The 26,939-nt window shown below is 43.4% G+C and overlaps 1 protein-coding gene across 4 annotated transcripts in view; it reads right to left on the reverse strand.

The window, feature by feature from the left end:
- The window catches only part of SMAD3 (SMAD family member 3), a 77,996-nt gene that overhangs the window by 33,121 nt on the left and 17,936 nt on the right, over nt 1–26,939 (reverse strand). For 2 of the 4 annotated variants that reach the window (XM_029958695.1, XM_018069588.2), the window contains exon 1: nt 25,155–25,253. The exons of the other annotated variants lie outside the window; for them this stretch is intronic. The gene's annotated coding sequence lies outside the window, so the exon portion shown is untranslated. Of the gene's footprint in view, nt 1–25,154; nt 25,254–26,939 lie in introns of those variants that run through there. 4 annotated transcript variants of the gene reach the window in all.

Raw genomic sequence — 26,939 nt, forward strand, 5'->3', positions numbered from 1 at the left:
CTGGATGATCTGGGAGGTCCCTTCCAACCCAGCTGATTCTATGGTTCTGTGATTCTATGACTTCAGCATCACCAGTGAAATCCCAAAATTCAGCCCAGCAGATCTGCAGGAAATACAGGGGGTTATTTCTACCACAGCATTCTAAAAACGGGCTGCTGGATATTTTAGGGAGGGAACAGAGACTGGTAGAGAGAAAGATTCATTCCATTTCTTCTTTAAGATTATTTTGCTCTACTTTGTCACAACTTTGACTTGTATTTTGTACAGAATGTTTACAACACGTGTGGGCAAATGCAGTGAGTGCATTTTTCAAACTTGATTTCTTTCACACACAGAGTCTGAGCTGCTCCATACACGAGGTTCCTCTAACAGTAAAAATGCCAGGGTTTTCCTTATGTACTGTGGCTTTAGAATGGCATCTCAGTGATGGCACTGGGCCCCCTGTGCTGCTTCAGATCCCACCTGAGGAAAACACACGCTCCAAAAAAACCACTGAGGGAAACCACAAAGGGAAATATCCCAGAGGAGCTCAAAAATCAGGCAGATCAGAAGTGCCTTAAATCAGCAGATGCTTCAAAGAGAGCCCACGATGGTGCTGCCAACTTGCTCTTGATGGAACATTTTGTTTTAAAAGGCTGTTTTACAACGAGGCTGTTTTCTTCTCCTCAGGATCACAGGAATCCTCAAGACACCCTGGCTGAGAAGTGGCAGCGTTGCACAAACTTCAAGGAGAGCAGGAGATTTTCCAAGACCTCCTTAGGGAAAGGCCACCTGGGCTCTTTCCAGTCAGTGGTGCAAGAGTGGTGTGTGTTACCCCACCTTTGATGGCATTATTCCCTGGGCACATGCCTTTGCTTCTCTCATTTTCCTGTGGTTTTCCTACCATTAGGCTTTTATAGGAGAATTCTGCAGCAAGTTTGTGGGAAATGACATCACCAGCCCTCAGTTCAATCAGCTTAATACAGAAATTTGCCTTCAAAGGGGCTTTTAAAAATACATTTTTCACTCTTTAGCATTTTAAAAAATGTTAGAGCACCCAAGCCTGTAAAATTACATAAAGCACTTCCAATTCAAACATCTGAGCACTGATACATATTCATTCTCTGCACTGCTAATTAACCACAAGCTGATTTCCTTCAGCAGTGTGTTTATTTTAGCAGTATGGTCATCCAGGACCCACCTTCCAGAACACAGCAATAATCAGGTTTCATCAAACAAACAGCTCTGTTCACTGCTACACATGGGAAAAAAATTCCCATGGAATCAGTGGTTTGGCCTCTATCAAGAGCACAAAAGGCTCTGCCCAACACTGGAAGTCTCCACTTACAAAGAATGGAATATTTCTCAAGAAGCTGATAATAATATTTGATTTTTTAGTCGATGAATCAGGTTTTTCAAGGCAGAGCAGCACCAAGTGACACCAACTGTGTGTGGGCAACCAGGAGAGAGAAGGGTGGGATGGAGGCTGCAGCTTCCCTGGGCCACGGGCTTGAGAAAGAACAGCCACATGTCACAATTTGGCCCCAGAAAAAGAAACTAAACCCCAAGGGAGCAGCAGTTCCCTGAACTGAACCCAAGGAGCCCCTCTGGTAGAAAATCTAGAAACGGGAAAAGGCACAAAGAGCCAGAGCCAGGAAGGCAAGAGGCACAACGGGCCCTTTCTAAAGCTCTGATAAAGCACCAAGGCAGGGAGGAGGACACTGGGGAAGCAGGTTCCAGGGAAGTTTGGAGATGATAAATCACAGGTACCTTGAGGAGAAGAAGTTGCCCTGCAAGGAGCACTTGGAAGGAGGGCTCAGCTGCAGGGGAAGGATCAGTTTGTAGGTGCAGGAGGCAGCTGGATCTCACTCAACTCTCCTAAATCCTTGTCTTTGTTCTTCCAGGTAACATCAAACATTCATTTGAAGATCTTCCACATACAATGCAGAGAGATCACACTTTTAAATAACTGTTGCTGGGCTTTATTTGTTTCATTTACATCATGAAATGCTTTTTAAATGGCATTTCATGACAGATTGCAACCAATGAAATCTTAATGACTGAGGATGAAGAGTGATAAGGGAAGGTCAGGGTCACCATGAGCTGAACTCATGCAAATAGCTCAGCAGACAGGACTTACAGAATATTCTGAGCTGGAAGGGACCCACAAGGAACATGAAGTCCAACTCTGAAGTGAATGGCCCACACAGGTGGCACAACACCAAAAATATCAAAGTGGATGTTCTTCATTGACGAAAAAATGCACATTTCCAGTAACAATGCCCAAAGATCACAGAGCTAAAGCAACTTGCACTGCCAAAAACCCAAACCCAAGCCCCCAAAACAATAAATAAAAAACAAGCCTTGTGAAAAATCAATGGTTTGACCTTGTCAGACTTGTGAGCAGCATGTACTCACCACTCCTTGTGGGACTGCATTCCCAAAGAACAAGCTCTCCTTCATGTGGGGTGTTCCTGGTTAAAACAATTTAGGAAGACGTTTTTTGTTCTCCTTGTTCTTTCCACCACCAATTGTTACCAGGGTTCTGTTTCTGTTTATGCAATCAAGTCCTTTTTTCACTCTCACCCATGATCTAACTGCAGCTCTAATGAACACATGGATTTGTGTTGTTTGCTGGTGGGCAAGCACGGGGCTGTATTTCAACCTGGCAGCAATCCCACCCAGAACTTTGGGACTCTCCTTTTCCCCTAGGCCTGAAGTCCTTGGCTCAACAATGTGAATTCAAGTGATTTTTGTCATCATTTTTTTTTGCCAGAAGCCCAACTGTCAATGCAGCAGGATCACTAAGGATGTCCTTTTCACCCTTATAAATTATTCAACATTTATAACTGATATAAAATTACTGGCAGACTGTTCAGTTGCCTTGGATAATATTACTAAGGCACAACACTCCACAGTAAAACTCAGATTTTTTTGTGACATTTCCAAGTTTGGTTCAATTCTTAAGGCAGGTCTGAGTTGTGTTGCCCAGAAGGAATTCGAGAATCAGCTTTGCAGGGAACAGCCTTGCTGTTCCAGCAGTGGAGCTGGACTAGATGACCTCCAGAGGTCCCTTCCAGCCTCAGCCATTCTGTGGGATACACACTGATAGAGGATCCTCTGTGCTGTGAGGGCACCCACCCATGAGGTAGTTACATAAAATAATTGACCAAAATTACCCCAGTGAAGTCACTGAGAGCCCAAACACTTCACCAATAAAATTTCAAAAATATTCCCAGTTCCAAGCTATAACTCACTGGTTGTACTTATTTGCCTTAAAAATACCTTACCCATGAACATGTTTACTCAGTGCTCTTTTCCTCCTCCTGATCTGCCCATGACTCTTGGCAAGTCAAGCTTTGCTTCCATTTCTCCTAAATATTGGGATTAGTTTCTTTTCGGGGAAAAAAAAAATATAGACCTTTTAAGTAATTTAGGGGCTCAAGATAAAAATCCTGCTTCATCCTCCTCATTCAACCCTGCAAGGTACCTACTGCTTTTCCAACTGCTGACACCCCTCCTGGCACATCCTGACCCATTGCAACTCCACATGGCAGCAGGAGAGATTTTCCATCACACCAATCCTACCCCAGCCACTTCAGGAATTAGTTTAGGTTTAACATCAGCTTTCTCTGCAGTGTAGTCCCTCCCATGCCTAACTTAGCCAGGGATCTGTGTTGTCCCCTCTGACACCACAGCATAAAGCCTCCAAGAACCTGAAAAAGAAAATTGTGCCTTATATATCATTGATGCAACTACATGGTCCCCATTAGAGCAGCATCCAAGTGTCTGACACACTTTGGCACACTTATCTCAGTGCCCCAAAGAATTATTTGCTCCATTTCAAAGCAAGGAAGCTGAGGCACAGGAGGACTCACAGAGCTGATGCTACGACAGGAACAGAATTCCAAGCCTACCAGTTCCCTCTTGTGCAATGTTGTTTCCATATCACCCCTGTGTGTTCTTTGAAAAAGTAACTGCAGTAAGAAATAATAAACTTTATCTTATATCTCACATCGACAAGACAGGAAATTCTTTTTAACAACAGTAACATTTATTATATATACACTATTCTAATATAGACATTTCTAATAGTTTCTCTACTTGTTAACAGTCCTCCTGCCTAAAACCTTGTAGGAGTATGAGTAGAGATCATGGGTGCAATCCTGCACATCCCACCCCTGCAGAGCCCAGCACAGACAGACACAACACAATCCCAACAAGCAACTCCCTTGTTCCTCTTTGGAGACCCAGGATTTGATCCAAAGCTCAGGAAGAGTTTGTGGAATGCACACGGGCTTGGGATCAGGCCAGTCATGTCTGTGTATAGATTTGCTTAGTATAACTTTGAAAAAAAAAATCATTAAGAAATCTTCTCACAGTCCAAGGCTTACACATCATTCCCATGTCATTCCAGCAGTGAATTCTGTGGATTGCCCTTGACCAGTCACTGGGTCTCTCACAGGTCACTGGGAAAATGAAACACTGACCCCTCCCTTGCAGATTTTAATGTCTTTGTCCCATCTATTCTGTGTGGTTTGGCATAATCAAATATATTTCGAATGAGTACAGAGTGAGTCTACACAGCAGCAGTCTCGTATTAATTGGCTGTTATTTCAAAAAAAAATTTTTTTGGAGTGTCTCTTGTGGGAATTCCATGTGCTCAGCCCGTCCAGGAGGCCTCCAGAGTTACTCAGAGGAGAAGAGCTGCCCTGGAGCTTCTCCAAGAAAGCAAACACAAAACCAAACTCAAGTACCCACGTTGCAGACTTCACACTTCACCAAGAAACCTTCCCCTCACGCTGACAAACAGCACGATTTGCCCTCTGAGGAGCCAATAAAACACACGTGAAGTGCACACAGGGGAAAACCACAGGGGCTGGACAACCCTCTCCAGGTGGCATCACTGAAAGGGAGGAGTTCATGGATCTGCAGAGCCAATGTTCCAGCAAAAACCTCTCCCTACCAACCTTTCCACCCCTTCTGAGCACAGTCCCCCACCCAAAGCACCCCAGGTAGGCACCAGCTGGCAGAGGGGGCGGCCTCAGCTCTGTCCCCACGACCCTGGGGATCTTCTGGGGACTTCCCTCCTCTCAGTCTGTTACTCCAAACTGCCCAACCACGACCTGGGCGCTCCAGAGGAGCAGCTCTGCTCTCCTGCACCACCACATGACTCATCTGCAGATTCCAATCCAGGCCACAAACACCTCGACATCTCTTGGGCTGCCCTGGGCTTTGGGGTTTTTTGGTCAGCCAAGCACATCAGGCTGCGTGTGCACAACTTTCTCTCAAAAGGGTTTGGCTGGAACACTTTTAAGAGCATTAGTGAGAACCCCCCCCATCACCAGCTCTGCTGAAAACCAAACTACCCACTGGAAGAAAGAGAAGATACCAAAAGCATCTTACCAGTGGCTCAAAGGAGACCTGGGGCAGGCTGCAGGTCACGGCAGGGAAGGTGACATGAGGATATCTGAACAAAGGATATCTGGAGGCCCCCAGTGGGGAGCTGCTGGCCCAGAGAAGGGGCTCTGGCAGGGCCAAGGGTGAACACAACAAAAGTTGCTCCTCTCCTTGGTTCCAAGAGCCTCATCTCATCCCGCTGGGATACAACTGGAGTTCCAGCACGATCTCTCCCTCGCAGGAACAGTTTACACCAGCGTGTTGGGAGGGAGGCAGCTGGCACACAGCTCCCCTGTGGGTTGCCAAGACACAAGCACTCAAACCTCTGATTAAAAACCCCTCCCGAAGCCAAAAGCCAAAGAGTTGTAACACCTGCGAGAAAGGCAGAGCTCATTAACTCAAGAATTTCCCAGCTTGTTAAGTGCTACATTTCTTGACGGTGTTTCAAAAGCCGGGCCAAAAAAACACACCAACATCTGTAAGCAAACTCCAAACTAGCAAAAGAAAAAGAAAAAAACACTAAAAAAGCTCCCCCCACACATATGCACACCAAAACCAAGACAGCACAACAAGAAGAGGGAAAAAAAACTAGTCAAACCACCAGCCCAGGGAGATACAGCAGAAAAGTTTGATGGTTTTTAATGAGAAACAGGTATCAAGGCAAGTGATTAACAACTTAAAAGTCAAAAAGCTTAGAGAAACAACAGAGTTTTAACCCCCAAGGGGAGGACAGTTTGTTCATTTATCTTCTCTAGGGGAAAAAAACCCTGGTCTGTTTAAGGACATTTCTACTTTCCTGATAGGTATCATATAAATGGACACCTAGAGAATCATTTGAGAGCTTGGATGTATTCAGTCACCAATTCTAAAGTCTTTCTTTTCAGCATTGTATAAACCACACATGGAACAACTTCAATTTTAAATAGGGTGCCACTAACCTTCCTCCTCCTGCCCTGGTAAAGACTCTCAAAATTGGAAGATATTACATAGAAACTGTGTTGCAATTCTTAAGCACATCAGGGTCAGACAAAGTTCAGTCTTCCCTTTGAACTCTCTTGCCTCCGTGGGCTATAGTCAAATTCTCAGTGTTATTCTAACATGGTTTTTAAAGTTTAATTTCCTTTTTGTGGCTTTGCATTATTAACATTATTGACGTTAAAAGCGATATGCAGAGCCCCCTTTTCATCTTCCAGAGAGCAGGGAAATATTTGTGGATTCCTCCCCTCCTTGCATTAATTAAAAACTTGCCTCAGTGACCTTCTCTAGTTGCTGCCCAAGGTCTTTGCTGCACGGAAGTCAAGGGGAGAGATCCTTTTTTCCTCCCGTGGAACAGGGATTTCTCTAATCCACCCTTCCCAGGAAGGGCTTTGCAGTTTAGCAGAGCAAGAAGTTCAGCTTCATCCAGAGTGTTTGGAATTGGTTCCCCTCGGGTCTGAGTCTCCAGTGCTTGACACGTGGTAATTTAAAACAGGCAAAGATGAGTTTTAAACGAGAGCAGAGCAGGGACCAGCAAAGGTTCTGCTTCAAATCCACCTCATCTGTACCCACCTAAACCTCTTCGTGGCCTTCTGGGAGTTGTTACAAAGGTGTAATTTGGGGGTTGTATTTGTTTTTTCCTAAAAGCAAATTGGATTCTACGCCCCAGGATCTACTGTGGGGGTACTTTTTTGGGATCTAACACCAAGTCAGAACAGTCACTACAGCTGGAAATTCTGGGCACCTGGCTGGGAATTGGGCCAGTGCAGAGGAGTGTAAAAATACGGGATCCATGGGATCATTTCCCAGAAGGTATCTCAGTGACCCAGGCACCCAGATTAACCTCAGCTCTGAGCTTTGCTTTTTAAAGGAACAATAACAGCAAATAAGCAATAAGTGAATGAAGTGTTGAAAAAACAAAGTCAGCCGGAAAATAAAATTCCATTCTCAAGTTCTCAAACCTGCTTTTTTAATTTGTTTTTTTTTTTTTTATGTAGATCTCCATCCTCATTCCATATTGAAGCACTAAAGTAACCTGAAAAAATCAGGTCAGCAAAGTGTGGCTCTGAGAGGGACTGGTGACCCTCCACCACATGGGGGAAAAAAATCAATATCAAGGTGCTCAGTTACTTCGAAAAATCTAGGAATATGCCTTCAGGCACCTCATTTTGCAGAATCTTTAGTTCTAGAATAAAAGAGAAAAAAAGAAAAACAAAGCACATAAATCCAGTTAAGATCCTACAAAGCTTTTCTGCAGCAGCCACTGCTTGCCATAGGAAAGCAGAAATGATTCATCTACCTCCGAAGCACCGAGGGAAAAAAAAGGCACTTAACAGAACCAAGTTAGCAAGGACAGTTTGATGACAGTTTTTCCGTGATGACAGGCTTCTAAAAGATATGCCAGTTACAATAAATATTTCCAAATTAGATATCTGGCATTAAGTCGAGAGAGCCAAAGGCTTAAAGATGTCACATAACATAAACGCAGCTCTGTTTAACTTTGCAGTTTCTGGAGCACTGAAACCCTGGGCTTGCTCTCTCTATTTTCTTTTCTCCCTTTTCCTTTCCCCCTCTCCCTTTTTTGATATGCCAGAGCCATGACCAACACAAGAAACTTCTTTTGCTCGGCTGTGACTAACGTTTATCATTTGTGTATAAAGTAGCCATTATTCAACCGAATGCGAATTCAGCAAGTGCTTTTAAAAATCACCCACCCCCCAGCAAGAACCGCAAAGCAAACAGCCGCCCACACCCCGGCTGGAGCATTGCCTCCGCATTCCTGAGCGCTGAATAACAGGAGCCTCTTTGAGTCCGGGCTGAGCTTTCTTGCTGCTCCCAAAGCCTTGGGAGAGACCTTCCCCTAGTCCAGGATCGATGCTGCGATGGCAGCTGGTGTCACACCTCAGATTCGCTTTAATTCCTTGCTAAGCAGAGGTTAAACGTGTTTTTTTTCACGCTTAAAAAAAGGGGAAAATTGTCAGATTTAAATATATATATGTGTGTGCATATATAAGTATTAAAGAACAAGTCCCTCATATGTGTTGCTGAAAGACTGACAGTAAAAAGAGGTCTCAGATCCAGCTCCTGGGTGATCTTGGTCCAAAATGATGCCAAAGATGATGCCACATCCATCGTCACTGGTCCAGGCATGAAAGCCAAACATGACACCAAAACGGGAGAGACCCACCCAGAAGTCATTTCTCCACTCAGGAGGAAAAAGGCCCCTTATTCTGGAGGGAGTGTGAGCCCCAGGGAGGCTGGATTTGGGCTGCTGGGCCCAGCTCAGGTCCCTGCTGGTGCAGGAGGGAACGGGATCTGTCTCCAGGTCTGAGCCCACCTCTCTGCTCTGCCCACCTCCCCCAGCCAGGCCTCCTTGCACTGCTGGATTTCATATGGCTCTGGGGAATGGGGGCAGCACACACAGCTGCTCTGGGCTAAAACTGGACAAATATCCTGAGAAAGGAATAGCATCCCTGGCTGGAGAGCAGGGAGGGCTCACGCAGGCTCCAGCAGCTGCAGAAGCAATTTGGGACTGTGCCCCCCCACTCCAGGAACCAGACCCTTGGAGTAAAACCACAAATATTCCCTAATGCTGAAATCAAGCCACAAAGAAATTCTCAACAGCAGGCAGAGAAATTGCTTTTGTTTTAAAAAAAAAAAATCACTTCTTTGCCCAACATGAAGTTCAGAGTCGGTTCTCAACTCCCATCTGCTCTGTGGGCAAGGAACAGCCCAAGCTGTGAGGTGGGACAGGGATGGGAACAAACTATCCCCTCAGTGTCCAGGAAATCCCAGTATTCTGCTCCACACTTCCAGGGCTGAGGAGGGGACACCTGGTAGAGAAGTTTTGCCCCAAAGTTATTTCCATAATCAGCTGGATTTGAAGATCTTTACCAGCAAACCAAAGAACTCTCTTGAATTTACATCCTGTATTTTTCCTTTTATTTTTCAGTCCATGTAACACCTCCATGCTATGGAAGAGTTCTGGAGTAAAGCATCACCATCCACTGCTGGACCACAACCTGCATGTCCATCTGTTTATTTATTAGGCTGAAAAAAGAGTCCAACACTCTTAGTTTGCTGCTTTACTCACTTCATTCATGTTATGCCTTAACTTGACTGGACTTTTTGAATTCTTTGAGGTAAAAAGAAAAAGCCAACAAATTTAATACTAAAAACATTTAAAAATGGCACTGCCTTTTTGAGTAATTGAGTAAAACTGGGTAAAAATCAGCAATTTTTTTTGCTGTAGAAGACAGTCAACCATCCTATGCTTTGAGTTGCATAAAGTCCAGAGACTTTATTTTCTTTTGCTGCTGCCTTTGCCAAGATCTTTCCGGGAAGGCCTGGAAACTCCTCTGATGCATCACAGGCCAGCTTTGATCCACGGCAGGTACCCAAATTGCTGAGCCAATATGATAATCCTCTATTACTAAACCCATTTTTTTCCCCCCCAAAAAAACCTTGACTCACATTCAGGCCGAGGAAACAGGATGTTCCTTTTTGCAGGACCTGTCACCACCACTCCCCAGCCAGCAAAAAAATTGCTGGAGAGAGAGGTTTCCCCAGGCTCTTCCCATGGGAATGTTTGGCCCACCTTCCTTCCTCCTCTCCCCTTCATGTGTCTGACTGTGAGCAGATTTGCTCCAATTTTTGCTCCAATAAAGCCTAGGAATTTTTCTCCATCAAGAATGAGTCCAGGTTTCACATAACAAGTTATTTTGGTGAATAAAAAAAATAAAACAAAAAACCAGAGAAAGTGTAAGTGGATAGAAGAAAGAACTCCTGATGGGTTAACTGAGTGAAATGATTCCAAGGAAGTTCTATTCCCCTTTATTGATTGAGGGAGTATCTAGCACTTCTCCTCCTAGAATGGTACCAACACAATCAATAGCTCTCCAGAACTGTCAGCTGCTGCTAATTTACACTTCCATAGTTGCCATCTGCTCTTCAGCCCATTGTAACAAAACCCACCAGCCCAGGATCTTTAACCAGCACTGGCAAAACAAAACTACTGAAAGGCAGACATTTTATCCGTATCCCCCATGGAAAAGGCAAACATTTAATCCAATTATGGTTTCACCACTCCAAATTTTTCAAGTTTCCTTCACACAGCCAGGAAATCGTGTTGCAGTCTCTCTTCATTCCGATTTACCAAGATCTTCCTGCATTTTGGGGAGAAATGAAAGATGCTCGTTGACCTCTTAGGTTAATTAAGACCTGACAATTCCACACAAGACAAAAAACTAAATGATCCTCATCTGCCTGAGTTCCTGAATGCTTCCTATCATTTTCAAAGTACAATTTTATCCCTCATGGAGGAAAGAGATGCTCAGCTTACATTAAAAGCAAGTGTCACTCAGGAGGATTTCCTTGTTCTTCTCAGAGTATTCAGAAAATTATTTTTGAATTTATGTTGTTGGTTTGCCATTAGAAATTTATTTTTTTTTTATAAACCTGCATATTCTTTCCCTTTGAAATCCCTGCTGGTAAAACACAGCACCATGAAAAACTGCACCAGAAACAAGAGGAACTCATTGTTTACACCCAACAGTTCAAGCACGTAGTAGGTGTGCAGTGATGGAATTTAGTCCTTCAGAACTGCTTCCCAAACCCAGGCAGTTCCTACAGCACAGGGTGCAAAGCCCAGATTTGATCAGAAAAGAAGCCAAGAGATCAAAGATTCCACAAACTGGATGACAAATATCCAACTGTATGAGTCACTCCAAACAGAATCAGCATGATAATGCTGAGCCCTGTAGCCAGGATTATACCCATGATGGAAACAATGGGACATATGGGCACAAGGAATATTCCTCTTTCTTTAAAACTGCCTATTGTTTAAGAACAAAGCAAACCACATCCAAATACATCTGGCATCAACATCTAACGTTTTGAAAGCTGATCCTTCTTTTCAAACCCCCCCCCCCAAAAAAAAAAAAAACCTGTACATCTGAGTATCCCATAAATTTTGCTGCAGCACATGATGGGCCTGGACATTTTCTGGAGGAGGAAGTGAACACAGGCATTGTCCTGCTCACCCCAGGCTGCTCCACCAGGAGCCAACTGGCCCAACCCCACCACCCTCCTTCCCTTTCATGCGGCCCAGGGCAAACTTTCCCTGGGAAAGATGGTGGCTGGAAAAGGCCCTGTTGCTCCCTCAAAGGCAATTCAGCCAGGGTGCATCCTCTCCCCTGCTCAGATCTGAGGAGTGTCTGGGAAAGAGGGCAGCTGGGAGCTGGCCGAATATTGCCCTGGAATGCAGTGGCAGGCAGCTCTTAAACCACATTTTTCCTGCGGGAACGGCGCTGCCGACAGGAAACGGCTCATGTGCTGCCCAGAGGATTAACAGTAAGGAATATGCTCCTACAAAGCACTGCAGATAACACAGGCTACTGCATGTGTGCACCCGGGAAATCCAGGGATTCAGAAAATGCTGGAGAGCTTCCTCACTGTCACTGTCTTACACCCTGGCTGCGCCTCCTTCCCGACTGAGGGACCCCAAAGAGAAACAAGGCGACCCTAAAACTTCCCCAGAGAAAGGAGACATGATGCACAGAACGGGCAGGTTTACTCAGGGACGAGCCTTGACAGTCCCCACATTGCTGAGACGAAGAACAGGGCCCACTGAAGGGCCAGTCAGGGCAAGCTTGGCACTAATTCCCATTTGTACGTGGGATTTTGAGCAGAAACAAGCCAAAAGGTGTGGGAGCAGGGTCCTTTTTTCTCAGCCTGCACGTGAATGCCTTGCTCCCAGTGTGCAACTCTGGTCCAAGTACTGGTTTCATTGAGAAATGAAGTGGAAACCAATCACGTTGCCATTTTAACCAGCTAATGTGCTTCCAGGTTGTGCTGGACCCATGGAAAAAAAAGGAAGTTTTTTGGGCAGAGTTTGAAGGGTTTCTACATTTCTTTGTGCTTTCTCCATACCTGGTCAAAGTTGCAGGTTGGGGTAGGTCCAGAAAGTGCAGACACTTCCCTGCACACACCCAAACAAGCTGCACGTGTGTGTGGCAAGGCTGACACTTGGAAGAGGTATCTCAGCTCCCACAGGTCTTGGGGAGTCAACTCACACTGTGAGACCATCCAGGCAGCCCAATATCTAAGGATCTAAGCTTTCCAGACCTTCCAAATTCCCCTGTGGGTGTAATATTACAGGTGCACACACAGTTGTGCCCCAGAAACCCTGACTGGAAAGAGAACAGCCTTAAGGTTTGCCTGCAAAGTTTGTAGCACAATTAACAATGCAGCTCTGTGTTGGAGACTGTCCACACAATGACAATAAATAAATAAAAGAGCTTCTAGTATTAATCACCTTTTGACAATTTATACCACAACAGTTTATAATCTTGTCTACTTTAATTCCTCCAAAGTTCATTTTGCAGTAGATTAAAATCAAGAATAAAGCAAATAGAAGATTCCACATAATGGCAACTGAGGAGTACAAGCACTTTTTCTCTAACCAAACTGACAACACTGGAGAGGGACCCTGAAATAACAGGCACAGGAAACTTCTTCTGGACCTCAAAACCACTCAGGTAAATGCTAAATGACTCATCCTTCTGCTCACAAACAGCACCATCACCCCACCAGGTCTCTGAGCATCAGCCTATCAACCAAAAGGCATCTTTCTGATTATTCCCTGAATTTCAGTTTTTCAAGCACGGGAAGCTCAGGGGAACCAGCCTCAGCTGAGCACCATTCTGCTGATTTAATACTCAGCTGGAATTTGGGATTCTTAAGCCACCTGAGGATCACTCTGCCATCACGAGATGTATTTAAATACATATTTCAGTGCCCTGCACAGCCCCAACAAAGGATGCCAAGAGACAGGCAGATGCCTTCTGCTGCTTTAAACCACATGGGGTGAAGGAAAATTCCCTGCATCTCCTCGGAGCGTGTGCTCCTGACTGAGCCTCCAAACTGGTTTGCTTTGCTAAGCACTTGTAAAGCATATTTCAAATAATTATAATCTTGAGGTCTCCTCTAACATTACCACAATGTATATTTATTAAGTGAAAAGCACGTGCCCTGCTACCAAACAGTTATTTAACATTCATTACAGCTTGTCCAAGCAAGCCTGCCATGCTCTGTAACCATATTCTTGCCCTCGGGGCAGAAATGCAAAGTGTAGCTTGAACCAACAAGACGCTGTTCTGTCCTGAATTTACCCACAAAAGAAATACTTGAAGGATTGTTAATATCTGCCTTTCCCACACCCCTCCTGAAAGTGTAAAATCCTCCTTAAGTAAAAAAAAAAGACGACTCGGAAGGAATATGGCAGATCTGAAATTTCTGGTTTTCCCAAAATTGTGGCAATCACACTCAAATCCCAGCTCTGACTTGCTGCTCATGAGCACAGCACAGGGGAGCTTCTTCCCACCCAACACTGTTCTCCTCCTCAAAAGTGATGGGGTTTTTTAATGCAGCCTTCTCAGACACCCTCCTGGGCAATTTTCCCACCTTCCTACAGCAGTCCATCCTATCCCAAACTATTTCTAAGCAGAATCAGAAGTGCTAAAATAATAAAAGGATTTTTTTTCTAGGTGGGAAGGGTCAAACCTCTCGAGTCACGTGCCAGGGCTGCCTCTCCAGAGGAGTCTGGGAACTTTGGTTTCCAGAGAGTCAGAAGTGTCAGGCCATGGGGACACCCATGTTCCAACATGCTCCCTTCCCATCCCTCTCAAATCACGAGGCAAACCACAGACTTTAATTTAGGCTGAGGCAGCAATACAGGATTCAACTTCACAAATGCCTTTACCCTCTTGGAGCTGCTCTCAGAAAGCTCCTTTGAAGGAGCACAACCTACAAGGGCACCTAAACCAAAACATAAAAAAACCCATCATGGGACAAAATTTAACATCACCTGATTTAACATTATTTGGTGGGGGGTTCTACAGGTAAATTTTATCTCCAGTGAAAAAAAAATAAATTAGAAGACCCCCCCCAGAATTAAAGACCCCCACAACTCTGGATAACCTAGTTTTAAGGCCTTCTCAAATTTAATTTCATTCCACTATTAGAAGAGAAACCTCATTGATAAAAGGTAATTTTCTAAACACAGTGTGTCAAGACCACTGTAAAGCAATTAACTGTGTAAAGCTTGGTAAAAATATACCCACAAAACCAGTTTAGGGCAAAGAAAAATCTTAAAAATATATAAGAATTTCAATCCATTTTTTTTGTTAAGGCAATGACTGAGTGAGATCTGAATGCCAGCAGGGTAAGAGTGTGTTTATTGAAGGGGAAAAAGGGAATGCTGCAGGATTCATCAGCCTGGCCAAGAGAGGTAAAATGAAGCAATGCTGTAAAATGACACCAGGGCCAGTTGCAGCTGAAATGTGGTACCTTTTTTTTTTCTAATGTGAGGAGACTATTAGCTGTTAAAAAAAAAATAAAAGAACACCAGTGGAATCTCTGTCTTGGTATTTTTAAATAAAGACAGGATGCATTTCTAAAAGACCCACTTGTGCAGGTTACTAATTCCAATACAGAGGTCAAAGCTCTGCCCACAAGTCTGATTTAGAAGTGCACAATTTCCAAGGTATTAGAATGGGTGATCTTGTTGCCATGAAGATAAAAAGAGGCTCTCAGAACTACAGCAAACTCTGCACAAGGCAGCAGCAGAGACAGAAATGGGATTATGCCTTTTAATGGCCATCTCCTACCAGACTAAATACGTGGTGTAACACGAAGCCACATCCTCACTCAGACCCAGAATGTTTCCTTTTGTTTTATGTTTGCTTGCCCACAGAGACGTGGTTACTGGAAACAAAGAGTTAAACTGATTATCTGATGTTCCACTTTCTTTAAAACCCAAAGAATAATATTAAGTAGATATTTAGTGAGCAGACTGCAGTCACTGCAAGCTGAAAAATCACTTTAGGAGCAATCCTTTCCAAAATGCTTTCAGACTCCAAAGGACCAGCGAGCCCACTGTTAAACAGAGCTGCTGTGAAGAGTAAAAAGTAAAATAAAAGCAACATCACTGCAGGGAGGTGCATCTGATAACAGCTCAGGCAATGCCACAGCCACGCAGGAGCAGCTGCAGACCTCGGGAAGGGAATCATAGGGTTAAACTCAGACATGTGATTAGTTCCACTGACTTACACGAGGCTCAGTGTGGCAAAACTCTTGAGAACATGTCGTGTGAGTGTGGTGGGACCACTGTTACTCATCCCGAGGGTGCACGGGGCAGAAGAGCTTCCTACAGGGAACAGGGATGATCATGGGGAGCTCTCCTGCAGGACTGAGCTCATGGAAATCTGAATTTTATTTTTTTTTTTTTTAAAAAGCAGTTCTTAAGGTGGAGAAGGTGATAAAAAAAAACTCAAACAACAGCTTGCACAATCCCCCCCACAAAATTTCAGTGTTCACGTTTGGAGATAAACCTTCACTACTCACACCCCTCCCCCGGAGAAAAAAAATGAAGACAAAAACAAACCACGAAGGGAAGGAAGGAAAAACCTCACGATTTTTTAAGTTTGTTTTAGGCCTGTTGCAGCAACGGCTTTACTCAGCTTTTATCTGCTTTTGTGGGGTTTTGTAAAAGCGAAGTGCTCTACAGACAACCAGCGAAGGGTTTTATGGAGCAGAGTCCTTTGTTGCTGATGGAAATCAGAGACAGGTGTTGAGGGCAGCACGGACAGTAATTGCCATGCACGGGGAACCTGGGAAGCAGGAATACCAAAGTCCCTGAGCCTTTATTATTACAGAGATAGCTGTAAACTTCTGCCCCAGGCAGAGACCAGACCGGTCCGTGAGAAAATCAGCTCTGGTGACGACTGTGGTTCACACACATATTGTAATAAACACTTCCAGATTTCATGTCTCCCAGCATCCTATGACTGTTATTCATTATTTGCTAAGAGATGACAGAAAGCAAAGTCTAATCAACAAAAGAATAGAAAACTCCACAGCTCCCCCCCTCTCCAGAATCCTCAGCCTGGCTTTGCATAGCTCCCTCCAGGGTGCAAGTCAAGGCTGTTTTTCCTCTCTGCCTTTCCAAGAGAATAAATGAACAAGTCGAACAGCTTGTGATATTTGCATGACTGGAGAGAGATCATCAGAACAGTTTGAACAGCCAAAGTCTAAATGGCTCGCAAGTAGTAAAAAGCAGCGAGTGACAAAGTGCTCTGAAGCCCCTCACACCTTGCTGGAAGTTACTCCAAGTGTTAGGGAAGGAATCTGTGATGACGAGCAAGCCCTGTCATTTCCACAGTGGGCTCCTTCTACTTATTCCCAGCTTAGAGATAATCCCACTTTTATTAGGTGCTGATCTATCACTTTAAGTATTGCTATTGCACTGAGAGGAAGAGACCAAATGCCAGAGAAGGAGGTTTTAGCTGAAATAATCTCCTGAAGAGCTTCAGTGAAGGCAAAAAGACAAGGAAAGTAATGCTACGTTGATTAGAGCTGCATGTGGACACCACCACCAATATGTTAGATTATACAAGATCCTCTTGATGTAACTTAAAGGAATAAGATTTTAAGAAGTATATTTTCGGCACACTCCAGGCACAGTTCCTGTCACTGCCATTTGCAGAATATTCCATATTCTGGAATATTCTCACCTCTGGCAAAATGTGCAGCTCATTTTGAGCGGGTTAAAGAGTTATAACGTTTCACACCTGTACTGTCCAGCACATCTGGTCAGCAGATTATTGCACATGGCAGGATTAGGCAATCTCCAGGTGATGTTGCCTCTTGTACAATTAGCTTATCTGTGTGCTAACAAACGCCTGGATTGCAGGGCTGAGGAGAAGGAGGAGCATTTCAAGGGTTGCTCATTGTTGCACAAGGGTCACAGGGCCCCTCACGTTCTGCACGGAGCCAGATCCCTGCAGAACCCGGCAATACCCAACACTTCTGCACCCATATTTCACTTCGTTGGAACAAAGCACAGTTAAAAAGTGCTTTCAACACTCTGGAGAAGTGCCAGACTGAGGGTACCTCAAGAGCTCAGGTTGTTCATTAAAGGACATGGCCACTAATGGGCTACTTACCTTCCACAATGAGCATCGGTTAGTCTTGTTTTAAAGGGGACATCAAAAGGCATAAAAGGAATCTGCATCTTCAGTGTTTGTCACCTCAGAGGCGCCTTGAGCGCAGCCACCAAATGGCCAACTGCGATGGCTTTTTGCATGTGGTTAGATGCCTATTCACCATGAAATCATGACATACCTACGGGCCTCTGAAGCCACAAACCTGTATTGAACAGTCCCCGGCAGCGACAGGGACAAGAAACTACCAGTCAAGAAACTACCAGTCATGGGTGTGGGATGTGAGGAAACGAAACCCTCCATCACAGCCACGCTCTTCAAAGCCCAGTGGTTCACCCTGTGAGTAACATTCCTGCAGTGGTTTGGAGGTAACAAGAACTGCACTCATTGAAGTGGAAACCATAAATAAAATTGTGTTGCTGCTGTACCATTATCATAATATGCAGAGATACGACAGTATGAAAGTACATGGAAATTAGATAATTCAGAGTTGTCATTTCTGTTAAAATTAACTTGGCCTCCAAGCGACATTAATGAGACACAGCAGCACAGCCAGAGACGTCTGCTCAGTCCAAATCCACTCTGCCATTTATTGGCATATCAAGAAAATATTTGGGTTTAAAGTACAAGATAAAAAATTATTGACAAATAAAAAAGCAGGGGTTATTGCTCTCTCAACTTCCACCAACATACTGCCCCTTGCTACACCAGGCTGGCGTGGCAGCATCTGCCAACCTATTCACAGCCTGGGAAAAACTGGATTGAAAATTCCCAAAGGAATGAAGAGCAGCTTCATCCCCATAAACTGCTGTACAACACGGACCTGGTTTCCTCAGTCACCTTCTGCAGGCCCTGAAAACTACTGGGGTGGATATAAATATACACAAATTTGAAACACTTGACTTGCTCTCTCCTCCTCCTCCTCCTCCAGCCTTTTGTGCCAGGAGATAACACTAGAAAACAAAACTGGAGAAAGGTTATGCTCTCAGCAAGCCTGTACACTGCATTCCCAAAGGATTGCCAACTTCAGATTAAGCAGTAGCCCCTGATAGCTATAAAATAAACTGTGCATAGCAGTTTTTGTGGACCAAGAGACATGTCTGTCTCCTGGTTATTCCAAAGTACCTCTGAGTAACCCCACTTGCTGGGAAAAAAAAAAAATTAAAATTGAATTTAAAAAAAAGTCCCGCACTGGCTCCAACTCAACGTGAGGGGCAATTTTTAACAGACAGGAATAAGTTATTGAATCACTGGTAGAAAAGTTATGGTCTGGGTTTTGAAATAAGCCTTGTCTTCTAAAAATAATCCTTGGGTGGTTTAATTTATAGCAATACATTACATAGGCAGTTACACTGGCAAGACTTTTGGCCAGTTTTTGACAACACTCAACCCTTAAACGAGCCTAGAAAAATATTCTCCACAGCTCCAGGCAGCACAGTGAATGCAAAGCAAAATTAAGGCTGAAACAGAATATAATTTGTAAAATCAAGAGTGATCCTAAAACAAAAGGGCAACGAAGTCTTTTAGGCTTTCCCAGTTCCTCTCTCACAGTGGTGTGAACTCAGAGCTGCTCTGCACGTGCAGAAATGTCACACAGGTTAAAAACATGTGACTTACTGGACTAATAACAAAAATCAAATCCCACTCAGGCTTCAAAACCAAGAACATCTCTGGCTGGGTTGATTTATACATTGTCACACTGAGTGTGACACCTTTGCTCTCCTAACAGAGAACCTTTCTGTTCCTTTCCTTGCCCTTCCAATAACCATCTTTTCCTGTTGTTCAAGGTTCTCCGCCGCAGGAGAAGGAAGAAAAATAACATTTAAACAAAAAAAAACCCCACCGCCCAACCCCTAAACAAATAAAGAAAGAAAAACACCCCCAGGAGAAGGCAAGTCACAAAGGCACAAAATTAACCCCCAGTCCCTGGGCAGCTGCAGCTCAGGAACAGCCCGAGCCCAGGCCCTTCCCCAGGAGGGATGGTGGAATGTCACATCCATCCCCACTAACTATTCCTCCCCTGTGGAATTCCCTCTCCCTGCTTTTATGCCCTTAAAGCAACTCTGATCAGCATTAGAGCTGACTGGAACAGCATTATCCCATTATTTCATTTATGCAGGCACATGTAGCACTGAACAAGGGCTATTCAGATTTTGTTCCAATGGTAAGAGATCATCAACTTTTTTTTTTTAAATTAAGTTACAATACTTTTTCCCCACAGAATGATTAATTAAATACCAGTTTCCACTCGAAGCTAATTCTATAGGATACAAGTTTTTACTTATTTATAGACACATATTAAAAAGTTAAATATATACACAGATATCTAACAAAATATAAAATGCACAAAGAATTGTCCTAAAACTTTTAATGGCCTCTCTCCAGTCCTAAACTTCCTTCCTATTTCTATTGAAGTGCAAAGGCTGTCAAAATGTACCTGATCAATGGCTTCAAGCACAACCACATCTTTCAACCACTATCAGATAAACTGGAAACATATAAACTTTGAACACAAAGTCAAACTCAAAAGCCAAATTAATAACAGACCATTAATGCTCATTAGCTCTACCTCCCACCTTTCCTCTTTCTTCTGGAATAGCTGTCCTGCCAGTAGAGCAGAAACTCTGAAATGCCATCCTAAAAATAGAAAGCAAGAAAAGAGGGGGAAAAAAAAAAGGGGGAAGGGGGGAGCAGGAACTGAGAGAATAAGCAGAGTGAGAAACTCTGTAATATAAAACTGTCTCCAGCTTCAAAGACACCAGCCAATCATAATCCAATAAATGCCTCTTTTTTTTTCTAAAATCAGAACACTCAAATGTCTATTTTTATTCCTGTTTAGAAGCAGCTCTCTCAGCAGGGCTTTCGAACCAGCAGAGCCTGGCATGCAAAGCAGTGACTGACAGAACTCCATTTCAGGCCATCACTCCCAAGGCCTTCACTTGTTCCCTGGGTTCCTTTGTGCCTGGCACCACGAATTCCAGCACAGACCCCCCAGGAAACACATGGAGAACCACAGGGAGGGAACAGAGGGGGTGCTGACACAGAACTATTTAAGGGTGCTCCCTTAAACTCTATGCACAATTCCATCTAAATGGCCACACAGTTCTTCCAACACCCTCAGACATATTTTCTATGTGCAACCATCAGGAACTTGCAATATGGGTAGGTTTGAATTTAAGATGGTTCTTCTGTCACTCAGACATCCCTGGGACCCTGAGGGTACTGAAAAACCAAGGGAATAAGGAGCTGTGCTCATACCAAGCCTGGAAAACCTGGAAGGACAGTGAAATACCGCTTGAGCATCCAAGGAGGTGCATCCTCAGCACTTCCTTTGTGTGCAGGTTGCCCAGAGAGGCTGGGAATACCCCTCCAAGTGTTCCAAGTCAGGCTGGAAGGTGCTTTGAATAACCTGAACCAGTAAAAGATGTCCCTGGGCATGGCAGGGAGCTGCACTAGGTGAGTTTGGAAAATTCCTCCCAGTCCAAACCATTCTGAGTCTTTGATTCCAAAATGATAGAGCCTCTTCCTCTATTTAACTGAAAATTAGTTTTATTAATAGAATTATCCACATGTTATGAATTATTGGAATAATTCAGAAAAAAAACAGCTTTTGAACCAGCTTTGGTTTTCCATCCAGAGCCTGGGAATCTTCCCATGGCCCTCTCAAGAGGAATGGCACTTCAAGTCTAGGATATGAGACACTGTCTGCCACCTAAATGTTGCTTTGCCTCTGCCCCCAACAACCTCAGGTAGGTCAACCCAGTTCTCAGGACTTCACTCTCCCCATCAGCAAAAGGGGGTAAAAATCCTTCTGATATAAAACACTTCAAGGTCAGACCTATGGTATAAAATGAGAGGTCACAAACAGGGGGTGGGAAGACCATAATAAAAAGATCTTCAAAAGGACTCAATGAATATCAGAGCAAAGATTTATGATTTTTTTTTTTAATGGGAGCAGCTGACAGCATTGGAACTTAATTGTTATCCTTTAAAGAAAGTAACCATTAAAAACACACAAGGACTAATGCAGAGGCTGTTTTGCTTTTAGCTTATCTTAGTAATGATCATCACAAAGGTTACTTCTCCATCCTTAATTTTCGTGAGGAGATACATCAAATACACTGTTTCCCACAGCAAGGCTTCAAGTTCAACCTGCTCCAACAGCTTTGAAAAGAGCATTTATTTCAAACTTGTAAATGATTTAAAAGAGAACCCTTAATTAATAATGCTGTTTCCAGCCAGATGGCCAGCTATTAGTTTTCAGTCATCTCTTTCAGAACAATTCCCCACAAGTCTTCTGATGCAAAGGAGTTTTAAAGCAACACAAAACAAAGACACAGCTACAGGTACAGAAATCTCCTGTTTTCCAGCTGTTGTTGCCGTGGTTGTAAAATTCCAACAGCAACAGCACAACTGCTTGACAGCCACATATTTGTTTCATTTAGCATTTTGTATTTGGATGGCATTAAATTCCCATATGGTTATATAATGTTACTGAACTAAGAACATGAGGCTGCATGTACAGAGCTTCCCCTGGACCTGTGCTAACAGACTCCAAACTCGAGCTGGGCAGCAGAACTCCGGGGTGTGATGTGCATCAACCAGCCCAAATATTCCGTGTGTAAGGGAGGCACCAGCACAGAGATGAATAGATAAAAAATATGCAAACCCGGGGAAGGTTTACCACCAAACATCTGTGGAATTCGAATATTCCCCCCTGACGTAGCACCCGCATGTTTTCAAAGAAAGTCTCCAGCAAGAACTAAAACTGCTTTCTTAGGATGGAAGGGAGGCTGAACAGCAACAGAGAGCTTTTGAAAGCAGCAGGGTAATGCATCAGGTTTTTAAAAATATCAAGATTTCACAACTGTAATTAAATTCTCTGACAGGCAAGTTGGATTTGGGAGGTAGTTAAGAGCAAGGTACAAGCAGTAATACAATATTTTGCTCGATGCTACACAGTGTTGTGGAGCAAAACCTGATGTTTCCAGTCTTCCCTAAACCACAATGTACATCCATTATGCAGCAATCCACAAGTCAAAACAGATCTTTATTCAGTTATGACTGGGGGAAAACAAACAGGCAGCTGCAACTCTATAGGTGAACTTTCAGCCTATAGTTCTACCAAACAAGCAAAGCCAGGCTTGGGGAAAAAGCTTCAATGATCAGCTGTCTACCTACACACAAGTTATTTATGGCATCTAATTCAGAGCAAAGCTCAACACGGTTTGCAGACTGCCAGGAGACTCCTGCTGGCGACAGAAATCAGCTATAAAGTTGTGTTAGCTTTGATAAGCAGACAGTGATTATCTGCTTTTTAAAATTTGGCATTTAGTTGTTCTGTAAAGCTTGCTCCAGCCACAGTGGTTTTAAAATCTGGTTTGGGCTTTCTACTGTTCTAAGTCGTCCCTCTGCAAGAACTGGCCATTAAAAAAATTTTAAAAAAAGAAAATTTTTAACAGAACACATAAGAAACATTAAACAGGCCAACAGGGCAGTTTTGACTTGTGGTGAAGCTTACATTGAGTAAATCAGGTAAATTTAGGCCCAAGAAGCAGATATGGAGGAAGATTAACCAAAGTATATGTGATTTTCACCATTCTAAGCCCATGAAACTCCTGCATGGGGTCTCCAGAGCCCACTGGAGTTTGGCTTGAAGGTTCCAAGCCAACATCAATAGCTATGCTAGACATTTCCTGCTGTTGGGAAAGCAAGGACAGCTGTTATTAGCAGACCTTGTGCTCTTCTGAGTTCTAGGCCTGTAATTTTGGGTGGGTTTTATGCAGGAAACCTTCCTCCTTCCTGTGCTTGTGTAGCTGGGAATGGGGTTCAGGGAAAAGCACTTTATAACAAGGGTTTCACCAATGGTTAAAATGCTTAAAACAAATGATTAAAATGCTTAAAACAAAATAAGAATAAAAATAAGAATAAAAATAAGAATAAAAATAAGAATAAAAATAAGAATAAAAATAAGAATAAAAATAAGAACAAAACCAACACAGTGAGAAAAGTCAAATATCACCTTCTACACAGGATCAGGGGACACTACCAGCTCCAAATGTGGAGGGTCTCTGCCAAGCTCCATCAGTGCCCACCAGAAAACCCTCAGTGAAACAGGAGCAAGAGCTCCTCTGAAAATGAAATGTTTTCCAGAGAAGTATTGTTTTCATCAAACTTCCAACTCAATCCTGCCTGGTTTCCTGCCACATTTCCAGCCCAGGGGCTGACGAGTCCCAGTCTTGGTGGGACTGGAGCCCCCAGGTCTCACAGGCTCTGCTGGGAAGGCTTCAAATCCCACAGAGAACAACCCACAGAAACCCCAAAAGCCCTGACTTGAAAACAGAGAAGTGGATAATATTCGACCTACAAACACCTCTCTCCTCGTTTCTCAGTTCACTGCCTTCCTGTGCTGGCCTGACTCTGCTTTCACTTGCATGGAAATCAGGGGTAAATCTACTGAAATCCATGTAACCACACATGTGCAAAAAGAGTGGGAAAAGATTCCAGACTCCAGCTGCTTATTAGCCCTTTCTTTTAGACAAAGAGTGCTTTTTAAATACTGGTATAATTTTTCAGATACTGTTACACGTGTGCTACAAACCATCCCTGCATCTGAGTCAAGGGCAACAACAATTTGTCCAACAAACAATAAAAAGGACCTTTCTGTGAAGTTCCATATTTATGGAAACCACAGACTTTGTATCCCTATGAAAATAACCACATCTGGTCTTTCTGAGAACAACAAAACTAAAGGTGCTCGTAGTTGGGTCTTTGTCTTCCCACACAGCAACACTGAAAATCCAGTTATGGAGGGAAAGGAAAATTGGGGAAAAGGGGATTTTTTAGCTGTTAAATAGATAAAGCAACAACAGCTTCACATTCAACACAGAAACAGAGGCATTCTCAGTGCCACACGTCTTCCTCTAAGCCCAATATTTTTGTGAACTTTAACTGTTCTACATTTGTAAGTGAATTTCTCTTTTCGTATTCAAGCAACAAGAGCAGGAAGCACAAAGTTTCGCCTCTGTTTTTGTGAAAAAGGAGAGTCAGTACCAGCATCCATCACTCAACCAGTGCTGGCTGCAGCTTCACCACAAAGGAGGAAAGTTCTGCTCTGACTTCCTTTTCAGAAGAGGTTGTGTTACGGTTAATGAACGTCACCAACTCAGAGATAAACTCCGGCCTTTCCTATGACACCATTTGTAAGGAAAAGTTTGCTGACATTTTCAACCACAAATTATAAAGTTTGCTAAGGATGGTTTAACCCACTACCTTGACTCTGAGGCTCCTTCCTGAGGATCCTGCAGCCTGGAGGAAGCAAGAGTCCCAGGGAGAGGGATCAATCTCTTCACACCTCAGCTCCTGACACCTCATCCCCTGCAATCTTCTCTGCAGGATTCACACCCTCCCTTTTCCTAAGCTGGTGCATACTCCTCTGGAGATGGAGAAGCAGCTGCTCCCATCCACGGCTCAGAGCCCACCTGTGCTGAGGGTGCAGGTGCTCCAGGACAAGGTGGGCACACCCAGCACAGCTGCACCACCTGAAACCTGCAGCTTCTTTGCCCTCCTGACCTCAGTGCTGAGCAGCAAGCGAGCTGGAAAGGTGTTTCTTGTGACACATAAAATTTATCAAGATCACCTATTCACCTTTCCTAGACTTACACGGGTTATTTTTCTAACAGGTAGGTCTTCCTGGATTTTTAAGCATGTTCTTACATGAGGTTCACCAACAACTCCTCCCAATACATCAAAAATCTCCCTGCACCACACACAGCCACGTAGGACAGAGAAACCCACCTTGCTGCTGCATGAACAAATCTGGATTAGGTTTAACAGGCTCCTTAGCTGACAATAAAGTTTTCCTACTGGAGCTCAGATGACTCCTGGGTGATCCTCTACAAAGCAGGGTGTTATTATTTTATTATTTCTTACCTGGCTGGGTTCTTCTGAAGGTAAGGGTTACCCTTGGGGTTTTTTTAATAACCATGCACAGAGTAGTTTATTTCTGCTCACATTTGTGATCTCTGCTTCTGAAGGAACACAGAAAGAGCTGTGGCTTTGTGTTCTGTTTGTGCAGAGCCACAATACCAGGAGCAACCAAACTTCCCTGCTCACCCAAACAATGGCAAAGAGAGATGTGTGAACAAACCAGGATCAGATCTAAAAGGCTTCAAAACGCCTTTAAAACCAGTATTAACTGCAACAATCCACACATTATTGTCTCCTGGGTTGCACTATCACTGACAGGAGCCCACTTATTACCAATTTCCTCGTCTTTGGTCCAAATGGAATTGGCAAACATTTGCTGAACTTGGTGGAGTCCACCTGCTGGAACTGCAGTGCCTGGGGAAGAATCTCTGCCCTGGCTTTATTCTCCTCTCTCCCATCTCTCCCTCCACTGCCAATCAAGCAGCTCGGGACTGGAAAAGGCTTTTTACACAACACATCAAGGCAGGCAAGGACAAAAGTTAATTAGGACTATTCATAAGCCTTTACTGGAAGAGAGTGCTGCATCCCATCCCTGAAAATTTAATTGCACTCAACAGAGGAAAGCTAAAAAATAGTAATAATAAAAAACAAAACCCCAAACAACAGAAAAAGATAATTTGGGAATAAAATCTGATTTCAATTTAACTCAAGCACTGCTTGGCCCTATTTATTTCATCAAGTAGTTCATGCAGGATAATGGCATTACCGTGCATCTAACAGCATTAGAAGCTCCTAATAAATTAACAAGTGAAAATTAATGGCTGCTCAGTCCATTAAATCTTGTTAATTTTATTTTTGTTGTAATAATATAGCAATCACAAGTTTACATTATTAAACCAATATTTATTAGAAGAACTCATTTTAATTGGATCCCTGATGTGATAATCCAGTGCAGTGTGTATTTCTTTATTTCATCAATTTTTTGCATTTATTTCTCATTATATTTAAATGACTGCAATATTCAGGGTCTTCTAATACTATAAGAGTTAAGCAACCATTTTAAATATTTTATTCACACAGATCCAGCACTTACTATACAATATAACGAGAATATCACGAGCCCTTTCAGAAGCTATTTTGACTATTTTAGTCTCTTGAGAAAGGGGAGAAGGAAAAAAGGCAGAGATATGAATATTTGAAAGCATCTCAACAAATGCAAAAGACATCTTTTCCCCTTAGCCCCCAATGTTCTGTATAAACGCTGCTGTGCTGTTTTTCATGTCAAGAGAGGAGTTCTACCACCAGTTTTAATGCAAAATGTGAGCTGGCCTGCACATCTCAGGTAAAAAGGTAAATATATACTTATCAAAAGATATATTCAAAAAACAATATACTCCAAAAAAATTGTATTCAAAACCAACACAAGTGGGTTTGAACTGTATTTCTCTGTTGACAGAGAAATTACAAATTTGAGGAGATGCCTCAATAAAGGGCTGGGTCTGACGCGCTGTTCCAGCAGGAACTACTTTGAGGGAAGGAACTGTGATTTTTCCCTCACTTCCCTCCTCTCCCAGTTCCTCCATCTCTGCTGAAATAACTGAATGTGCAGTTAGTTGCTCCCTGACTGGTTATACCAACATTTATTGCTTGAGC

This window comes from Manacus vitellinus, unplaced genomic scaffold, assembly GCF_001715985.3.
Source record: "Manacus vitellinus isolate BGI_N305 unplaced genomic scaffold, ASM171598v3 scaffold_16_pilon, whole genome shotgun sequence".
Lineage (NCBI taxonomy): Eukaryota > Metazoa > Chordata > Aves > Passeriformes > Pipridae > Manacus > Manacus vitellinus.